Here is an 11,478-nt window from a genome sequence, read left to right on the forward strand (position 1 = left end):
TTTAGAATTTCTTTCAAGTTTACAGTCTAATAAACGTGTAAATGGGTAAAAAAAAAATCCATTTTCCCGAATCAACTTATTCCATCCTATCATGAAATTTTATAAACCAGGGAAAGTCATCATAGATCAATTAATCTTGTAAAGCAGTCATATTTCTATAAATATGAATTGAACACTAATAATGAATTTGTATTTTTAAACCGATTCTACGGTCAAATCAATTAGTCGATTTCAGTCATTCATTACGGAAATGTATTTTTTAATTAATTAATGGTAATCGAGCACTCAAGTGAAATGGTCGTTCCTGTACATTGCTCAACTTTTCCGTTTGTTTTTTTTTCAAAGCCCTATAATCATGTCATGAGTTGCAGTTGCGGTCAGCTCCCCGCGGCAAGCTGAACCCAACAAACCAGATAATCCAAACGTGCATAATTTATCAGCTCAGGGTGCCGTGCGTTGTGTAATAATTCATATCAAACAAGTAGCTGTAATTGCCCTGGGTACGGCGCACAAGATGCAGTTTACAGAAATGTTGCAATAGGTTGACCACGTGGGTTGCAAAAGGTTGACCACACAAGCAGCGAGCACGTGAAGCAGTGGGGTGTTTCGAACGCGGATGCAAAACTTTTATTTAATAATCTCATAATCCATGAATAAGTCAAGCATTTTTCGCTGGCTGCAAGCATAGCGCACCACCCGCCAATCAGTCAGTGGGGCACCATTTAGTGCCGGATGTAGCCTAAAACTGGCTACCGAAATGGTCTGTAATTTCCGGGTGTGGTGTGTAGTGCGAACTTCACCACTATGTTCGTGTGATGGTGCGGTGTTTCAAATTTTTTCCAGCAATAGCGTGTGCATCCGGACAGGAACCGCAAAATGGTGTTGGCGCCCAATTTTTTATCAAGTTTTTGGTGCTGCTCGTTGGCTTGGCAGTTTTGTGCACGCAAAGAGAAACAGTTTTCACTTCTCTACTCACCAAAAAGCATATTTTCGCGATGGAAAAGAAGTGTGAAACATGATGACCGTTAATAAAAGACTGCTGAGCCTGCACGAAATAGTGGCTGGTATAGCCTTGAAGGAGTTAAAAGTTCATTTTTCGTCTTTTTTGTTTGTTTTGTGGCTATCATTTGCAGCGACCGCGTTTGCAGCAAAAAAGTGGATCGCAACAGAAAGCCATCGGTAGCAGGTGGCAAAAGCAAAGAAAGGAAACACCCAACAGGAAAAGAAAAACACACACCCACTAGAATTCATCAAAAAAACCGCCGTGCAACGACGTCTAATTGGTATTCTTACCCTAAGTAGAGCATTTAGGGTTTATGGATGTTTGTTTTTTTACCTCGCACTATCCACAACGAATAGAAGAAAGTGCCCGAGCTAAATGACGTCATTTGCTAGAAAGCGTGAAGCGGTTAAGGTATCCTTCGAGCACAAACATTTCCACTCCGTTCCGTCTGCAAAGAGTCCTTCCAATGCTTGCCAAACGACCTACGTCGTTTTAGATTTGAGCAGTTCATAATTTATTCATAAGCTTCACTGAATTAGTATCCCATAGACAGCAGATACTGGAAACGGCTTGCTCACCCCATCCAATCGAATGCCTACCTTGTGTGTGCACTTTTCTGTGTCCGCTTTTGCTGCACTATTTGCTGTTCTCATTATTTCGCACCAAGGCATCATTGTGAGGCAACAGTGGCAGATGGTCGCTGGGAAGCTAACTGCTACCTTTTGTCCACGAACCACCGAACTATGCACCAATACAGTTCAACAGGAAAAATTTAGAAAAGACTTCCAGCTCCTATGCTTTAACCAGATTCGAAACTGCTCCCAATTCTGATTTATTACTCTAGGCCCGAACACAGTCGAGTAGCGGAATTTGGGGCAAGTGTGCCATACGGGGCAAAAGTGCCACCAAGCATTTTTCCTAAAAAACTTTAGTTTAATGATCAATTGTGTATACAGTTGGTTGCTTTCCAATGACTAGGTATACTGAGCCGAATTTCATATAGACCAATTGATATTTCCCATTGTTTTGAACTGATTTATATTGAGTTTTCAACCGAGAAAATATTTACACCACCGTATAGCTGAGAAAACGTGACATTTTTTGTGGAGTTAATTGAAAAAAACTTTCTTTTTGTCACTGAAAAATTCAATTTCAAAAAAGTTACAACTTTAGGGGCAAAAGAGTCATCTCTATTTGGGGCAAGTGTGCCACCATCTTTCATAGGCGCGAGCTGTCAAAAATGTAAACATTGTTGTAGCTTTTAGCGGTATGGTGCGCTTTTACGAGCGGATTCTACTCCGGAAAAACAGACCAGCAACAACCCATATTGCGATACAGTTTGTAATGAAAAGGGGTTCATTGGTGACTCAAGACATGTAGGAATACATACACTAGTGGTACAAACGTAATAATTTCCAATTATCTAAGAAATACGGTTATTTTAACCAGGTGGCCGTCTTGCCCCATACGACTGGCACTCTTGCCCCATAGCCCAAAAAACAACGTCTTTTTAGACCCTTTTTAAAACGCTTCAAAAACTGTTTTGTTTGCACTTTTTTCAAGCGAAACTCATTTATAAGTGAGGAGATAGATGTAAAATGGTTATGAGATTTAAATCGGCTTTTGTAAAACACGTTTTAGTGAGTTATAACTTGAAATGTTGAAGGTGGCACACTTGCCCCAAATTCCGCTACATGAAATAATTTATTTATATTTGTCGTTTCCCGACGATTATTTATTTTTTTCGTTGGTTCATAAATAAGAACAACCAATCTTTTTCCCCTCAGGGTAACCCGTGGGCGTACACTCTACCAAAGATAAAATTACTACGTCAAGAATGTGCCCTACAAACGATGCTCCATCAGGGAGCTCTAAGCTATACTGAGCAACGTGTAGCAAAACAACGAAGCTGTCTTCCCCGGAGCATGCTTCATTCCACTCTCGTGGGATATAAATTGTACGCTTTAAGTACCAGAAACAATAAATTTCAACGCTTTCAATTACACCCATTCTGCTCAATTTCCTCGCGATTTTCATGTTCTCTTTTTCCCAACTTTACCCTACATCCTCCCGTTGACGTCGAGCAGAACTAATATCTTCTTTACTGAAGAAAAGGTGTAAGGCAATGGAATACTAAAGCCTTCTGGGTAGAAGAATCAAATTGAATTAAACTTTTCAGATCTATTGCCACACGTTTTATTTGTTACTTGTTTGGTACGATGCTGAATAGAACTTTCAGTAGGTTGATTGGTTTAAAGGCTCAGCAATTGTTGACATGAATGTTGTTTTACAAATCAAGATATTTAGACAAAATGGAATGGCATTGATTTTCATCACTGCTGAGAACCCTTAATGAGATTTTCAACAAACTGACAATTCTTAGCGGACATTTTTTGATTTAAATCGGACGGCCCATCCCAAACATGGTGATGAGCATTGAACATGAAGAATCATCTTAAATGGTTTCTTGAAATTGCTCGTAATCAAGACAGCAAAGGTAATTTGAAAAGCACAACTTTATGTTGAATATTGTCTCTCTGGTGAACTCTCTTTCTCTCCCTTGTTGGCCTGCTTACAATAGACGATGTCGTCGATGTGACTTGGCTTGGTCAACAATCATTCTTCAGCATGCTCGGTCCCTGGCTGCAGCCTCCCAACTCCGATCTCCATCAGGTCTCGCTTCACCTGATCCAGCCATCAAGCACGCTCCCCTGCTCCCCATTCTGAACTGGAGATCGCTGTCGAACACCTTCTTGGTGGAGCATGAGTCCGGCATCCTTATGACATGCCCCAGCCATCGTATCCTACCAGCTTTCGCCACCGTCAGGATGCTAGGTTCGCCGTACAGCTCAGCAAGCTCGTGGTTCATCCTTCTCCTCCACGCTCCATGCTTAAACAAACCGCCAAAGATGGTCCGGAGGATGCGTCGCTCATATCAATGTGCGTATGCGTATCAATGTGCGATACATCTTACATTTCGTGCGGGCCAGCAGTCGTCTGATTCTCAGCAGTCAGTGAAACCTGTAGTATGCCCGATTCCCCTGCACAATGCGTCTCCGGATTTCACTGCTGATGTCATTTTTCGACGTAACGACCGTCTCGAGATAGCAAAACTCCTTTATTACCTCGAGATTGTCGTCATCAACTATTTCACAGCTTCCCAGATGATCTGATGGCATCTCTGGAAAACACCCTAGCATTTATTCGTAAAGTTGGAAAGAGTTGTATATGCCGCTATGTTCTCGTAAAATGTTACGCCGAGAAGGAGAAGAACAACTGGGTGTCCAATCTTACGGTCTCATTTTTGATGATTTACGGCGCTCTTGTAACTTTATCTAGCGATCGATATTTATCGGCTGTTGTTTCTCGTTAATTAAAACAAATTAAAAGAACGTTTGTGTCATGTCTCTTATACTCTATAGATTGATTAATAGTGCCAAAAGCTTCAAAGTTAACCTATTAATTTCTTTTTTCGTTGAACACGATCCAACGCAAGGTTTTCGTTCCTGTGCCTGAAAAACTTTTTTAGCCTCGTCGTAGCCATGAAAAATAAATCATTCACTGCATTTTAATCATTTTTTCTGCAAGCAAATACTCCTTAAATGATTGTCTGGGTAAAGGGTAATCTAGCTAAGCTGCGAAAAAATGCCTCACTATGATTTCAATTTGCCTATTTTACAACGATACCACAACTACCAAGGTTATGGCTACTGTACCCTGTGATCATTATCTGTGCATCAGCGATAAAAGCATTCTCTTGTTTATCTACCTTTCGTTTCTTCCTGGACGATACACTTGCATCATACACTTTATGTCATTTGCACATTATTTCAGCTGGAAAGAGAATGGCAGACAACCATTCCCCCTTTGCTTACTAGGGGTGTTAAATGGACTGGAAAATGTCGTGGCTTCAGTAGTGGTTTAATATTATGTACATATAGTGAAATAATTACGTAAATCAATATTTAGTCAAGTGTGCCACTTGCATTAAAAGGCATATTCAGCATTTCTTTTTTGGGCACTTTTACAAACAGCACGCTTTATCAACGCATTACATTGCCATCTGATCATAGTTAGTTAAAAGTTACACATGAAATACACCTTCCTCGAATCGCAAACCCCACAGTCAGAAATAATGGCGCGTTCTTTTGCTCCGTAAATCTAGTACAAAACACTGTAAACAAGGGAATGATTTTATGTGTGAGTCCCGGCATTTCATAACGGCATGTTCCATGGCAAATATTCGCAGAATCACGCCAACCAGTAAGTGGAAGCATATGCATAAATTTTGCACTGCAGTGTACTGGGCGGCATACATATGGTTCTCTTCCCTGGTGCCGATCGTTGTGATAAATTGTTCGGCGCAATGGAGTGTAAAATCAGTCATCATAAAGTTTACGTGCCGAGTAGTGCACGTGGTTTATCAGCTGCATCGTTAGGGTCACAGGGGCTGGTGGTATAGGCATGATAAAACCGATATTATTCTTCGCCAGAAGTAGTCTGCGTCTGAAGGAGCTCCAACTCGCGATAAGATGCTGTCTTTTTGGGTGTCCTTGAAAGAGGACTTTTATTTTGCATTTTCTACGCCTACCCAACTCTCATCGTGATTGTCAACTTGCATTTTGGACTCTTTCAGGGAGCTTCTCTCTACACCCAAACAAACACCCTTCGTCGTAAGGCAGAAAGTAAAGTTTATCTTCTATAATGCTTAAAACAGCTATTGCTTTATAAAAACGTCTCTCAAGTCGATCCAGCACTTTTTTCCAGCACATCCAGCACACAAAATTAACACTCTGGGCGCTGGCATTTTGCATTAGCTTTCTGCGGAGAACACAGTACAAGAAAAGAGAGCGATGGGAGCGTTTCATTGGCATACGATCGTTCACTCTCTTTCCGATACCGATGATTCCAAAGCGAGCCATACAGCGCCTAGAGTGTTAAATACAATGCACCATAAGGTACAACTGTGCTGACATCTTCGATATTGCGACAACTTCGAGTGTTGGCGAAGGCACACTTCCTGCACTTGAAACGATTCTGTGTGCAGGAAACTTGTACTTAATATCCACATCTTGAATTTCTGAACATGCTGTGGACTTGCGAGCTGGGGTATTTTTCCAATCGAGGACGAAAAATACTTAGGAAAACATACTATTTTATTACATTGCTAGGTGAAGACAGAAGCAGCAATTTTCTTGTCTTAATCACTAGAGTCATAAAGGTTTATTGCCCAACAGTAAGCTGTCTCTTGTTATTATAAAAAAATGGTGAATGTTTAAAGGACTTCAGGGATATGATTAGCGGCAAAGCCGTAGTAAATCTGCATCTTCAAAGTATTCCGAGAGTCAAAAACAACAAAAACTTACAGTTTGCACGTGTTTCGAGTGCTCACCTGTAATTAGTCTGCTTCAGTCGATGCCACAGCAAAACTGGAGTTGATTGAACGCACCGTAAAAGCGCACCGTTTATGCTATAAGCTGACACAATTGGCAGTGCCATAGAAACAGCGCGATGGTATATAGCATCGAGAATGGTTTTATGATGTTCGCTAAGGAAAGCAATTTCACAATATGCCTCCAATACGAATCGTGGTCGGTCAAGTTGTACCCCTAAATGAATGTTATGCCAGGCTAAAGAGAGTAAAAGGGTTTATTGTAAATCACTGGCTATATTTATATTTGAATGCACTATTGGGATTGTTTTTACTAGTTAGAGTGAGTAAATAATTAAAGAAATGGTGTACTTCAGAAAACAAAACTTCAAATCGTCTACTAGGTGGTACAATGGTTGTTTAATTACGTTCTCTGATGTTAAATTACGCTTTGAATACTATCATTGAAACATGATATTTATTTATTAATTGTAAAAGTGGTAGACAATGCTTTACTACATTAAAAGTGTTAAACACAAATTTTATATCATTTACATACTATCGAGATAACCTTTGTTTATAAAAATCTTTAGAACACAAATTGTATGACCCAAATTGTTAGAATGCAATTTATTGCAGTTTCTCTACCGTTGATCATACGCTCGAGTCTACATTAATTAAAGGCTTAACACATTTTACTGTTACTGCACTGATTATTACTGTTATATTAAAAACTATAGAGAATGTGTTATTTGCTCTCAGTAGAATAAGGGCGAGAGCATACTTCTCGTACCTATTTATAGACTTACCTTGGCCGCTACATCGCCTTCGTGTCGCGCTCGTATATATCGACTAGTGATGGACGTTTCGTGTAGATGGACGAGTAGAGCCGACTCTGGAGCCGTTGATGCAGCTGGTTGTAATACAAATTAACATTTTCGATCGCATAAAAAAAAAAACTGAAACTTAAGGCTATTGTAATGTGATGATCGTACAACTGTACATCGAGTACCGTCGCGGTAGGTTAGTGTTTCGCTGACAAGGTGTTTATCAAGGTAGAATAACACTTTGTTCGAAGCGGAATTTTCGACCCTAGATCGTCCAGGCGATCATAGAAACCCTGAAGGTGTTTCCTTTACGGTAAGCGTGGGAGTTTGGGTAGCGGGACTAACTAAACTCTTGAAATAAGTTGGAAGGCGAAGTTTTAGGAAAGGTAACGTTTTATATGTACGGTGTGGCCTGAATTCTTTCGGTTTCGTTGTTATGGTATGATCTGATTTGCTGAGTGTGTTATAATGAATGTGTTGCAATAGTGTGATTTGGCTTTCGAAGTGTGTTATAATGTTTCTACAGCTGATAATGTGGTTTATAATAATTTCTGTATAGTAGGTATGTTACACTATTTTAATAGTGACGTTATGGCATGACGGATATGTTGTTAAGTCGTACGAGTTGACGATTGTACCACCAGACCTGTCTAAACCATTGAACACCTTATCGTTAACCTTAATTGTTTTCGTTCCTTTTTTGTACATACTTATTCTCGAAAAGGTTCAATAAGGGAAGGACAAACGCAATCAAACCAAACGAAACTTGAGCTCGCAGCTATAAAACTATCCAAAAGAAGTCTATATATACGCCAACTTCATCATAGAAGGAGCATTAGAAAAAAAAATACAATAAGCTAAATTGCTGCAGCAACTGTGCAAAAAAGGTGAGAAGCGCAGTTTTGATTTTTGCTAAAATCCGGACCAGTGGAAAAATTTATACCTGAACGCAATCAACCGGTACCGGTGGTCTTGTTTTATTCACCACCATCGTACAACCCCTGTTGCAAGTCATGGTCGCTGACATGGGAAGAAACTCTCTCGCTCCGACAATGAACCAGGAAGAACTAGTTTTACGTGAATAAAATAGGATTGGAAAAATGTGTGTTTGTTGGCTATTTGCTACCGTTACCTCATGAATGAGAAATGATCTTTTGATATAATTTTGTTTACACTATGGTTGCAAGATATTCCATTGAAACAATTATTTTCTGGAAAAGAACAAGGAAAGCTTAGTAGCGAAGAGAATTGAATATCTGGGGCGTGAAAGTTGCAACCACAACTTTTGCTATCCGCGCGCAAAGTTAGTCGGCGCCGCTAAAGAGAAAGCGTGAAAGTGAGCAATTCTACGTGATCGTTTTGTTCGTCGCTCATTTGCAGTATTTTTGTGAGACACAAAAAAAAACAAACATGGACCAACTGTCTAGTATCCAACGTTAGACAATTTCGGTGACAAATGTTAGCGGATAAAAAAAAGCCATCAGCCGGTGCGAAAGAAATTAGCATACGTCTTCTAAAACACTTAAATTAGCTCACCATTCATAGACACGGCTGCAGATTGTTTCTATAATTGTAGTTTGTGACGGTGGCATGGAAGTCATATGGTAGAAAACCTATTTCACCGTGTGGTGTTTACCGGTGGAATGCACTTAAAGGCACAGACGCCATAGTTGCACAAATTTATATTGCACAAAAGGAAGAAAATGAGCGCTGACTTAAGATTCCTTATTGTGAGAACATATTTTCTTGAAAATTTCAGTTGCAGTACACGTTAGTATGTGTACGTACGTAATAACACCCATACTCAAAAAACACCATGCTTGCTATGTGCTTTACTGTGCAGGGAATAAATGGCATTTACAGCCGGGAAAGAGCATACATCTGCTTATGCTGTCCACGTTTTCGGCAAGGGATACTGAAAGCATTAGTGTACGATTATCATAAGCTATTACACGGTTGCTAGGGTAGACTAAAATGGTCGAGCTTAAGCTAAGCTTAAGTATTTAAATTTACACAAAAATACAAATCCAATAAGTTCAACGTATGGTAATGAATCAAATGATTTTAAAGAAATATTTTATTAATTACACACGACAGGTTTAATTTATATTTTAAATAGAAGGATTTCATTATTGTGGATCAACAAGGAAATACAAATCATCACACTATAACACTAGGATGAGAGTTTGTTACTTCATGTATGGGAACGCACCTCCTTAAGCAAAATAAGTCACACAGCAACGCCATAGGAGCTATGTGTTAAACCGACGTGTACGAAGCACCTGGTTCCAAAACTGTTTAAGCATTCACGCTATGGTGAGTATTACCTAATGGTGCAAATACTCGGAAGCAAAACCTGTTATGCACGCTGAGTTTTAAAACTCGTTTCACGTTTTTCTGCAAACGGGAAAAAAGTTTCATTTATTGTATACAATGTTCCCTTGCACGTGTCTTGCTGTTGCAGTTGCAGTTGCATAACTAAGTAGTGAATTAATAAAATAGCTCTCCTTCCCACGTTTCCATCACAATCACCTGAATTCCATGAAAAATTGCGTAAATGGTTGGTACGCCACAAATGAGACACGTGGTAAAATCAGGCATTGTGTTTATACACAGTACTGAGCTATCCCTGATCAAGCCTGTTTGGTTGGTAGGAGGGTTTGAAAACGAAAATCGCTAGTAATCCATTAGACGCGTCGGGCAGGTGATTTTTGCAACTAAAAAAGGTTACCTTTATTACCCCGTTATTTATTAATGCCAGTCTGTAACGCGGTGCACGATGTTGTTTGATGTTTGAAAGCGCAAAAAAGCAGAACCATTTATACCGCTTCAAGAGAGACCATTTTATTTCTTTCATGCTGAGCACTTATTAATGTGAGAGTGTGAGAAAATGGAACTCCACCTTTTGTCGATAGGTACTTCCAGCGCCTGTATGGAAGGCACCTTGCCGCCTGTTCAGGCTGAAGTGGCATTTGTATTGGGGCTGCTAATTGGTTGTATGTTCGGTGAAAGTGCTATACTGTCGGGATATTAATATTCCGTGCACGTTTCACGGTTTGGATAGCGAAAATATGCCTAAGCTGCGGTAGCACGGTGACCATCCTCTCTAGACCCGGGCTAATGATGTGTATAGCAAATGGAAAACCACGCGCCTTCGCCTGCAATTGTTTATTTTATTTCCCTTTTATGTCGATAATTTGAATTGAGCTTTATGAGCATATTGTCGTGGAAAATAAGGCTAACATAATCCTTTACCCGTGGGAAAATACTTGTGTGAACCGATTGATTGGTTTTAATGAACAAGACAAATAATATGTGACGAGTGTGTGATACACCTAGGAATGTTCTGGTTATATATTACAGCTGTGCATTTATTTCATTACGATCGGAACAGATAACTTGCGTAGAAAAGATATTCTGTTTCTAATGTTGTTATGAGAAAATCGAACGATTCTGTTTTGGTTGGATAAAAATATTCTTTTACCCCTTCTTTTGACTCGTTGAAGCTAAAATGTTCCTTACAGTCGTCAAATTTAAATTCACGGTTCTTAGTTTAGAAAAACGTGTGTTACAAAAAATATTAATCCAAGTTTTAGAGTTCAGCAATTTTTTTTGTTTGGCATCGATCTTCTAATAAAGTCAAAAATTGCAAGCTTTTACATTCCCGAAGCAGGTCCAAGTCTCGTAAGAGCTAAGCACGTTACACACAAAATTAACTATTATTTTATGTAAAGAACGTTATCAAATAAAGTAAGCCACTGATAGACAAGCGCATTATTAGCCAATATCGCAGACCAATATTTTTTATTATCGGTGCATCAATATTCATTCATCCCTATCGAATCCCAAACGAATCCCAATCCTAATCGAATCGCAATCACAATCAGAATCCCAATCGTAAGCAGAATTCCAATCGAATAGCAATCACACTCGAATCCAAATTAATCCCAATCGCAATCCCAATCCCAATCAGAATCACTATTGAAACCGAAACGAATCTCAACCCCAATTGAATCGCTATTCCAATCCCATTCAGAATACCAGTCGAATCCCAAACGAATCCCAATCCCAATCGAATCGCAATTCAATCCCAATCGCAAAAGAATCTTTTCGGGATTCAAATCCTACAAACGGGATCCGATCCAATTGAATCATTCTAGGGATTGAATCTTCGAATCATCCGAATTCTGAATCTCTCAACACTATTACATACTCATATATACCATTGATTTGCCCATAGTAGGATAGTCCGTCCTAAATATGGAGCACGGTCCTTC

This window comes from Anopheles merus, chromosome 3R (assembly GCF_017562075.2).
Source record: "Anopheles merus strain MAF chromosome 3R, AmerM5.1, whole genome shotgun sequence".
NCBI classification, from domain to species: Eukaryota; Metazoa; Arthropoda; class Insecta; order Diptera; family Culicidae; genus Anopheles; species Anopheles merus.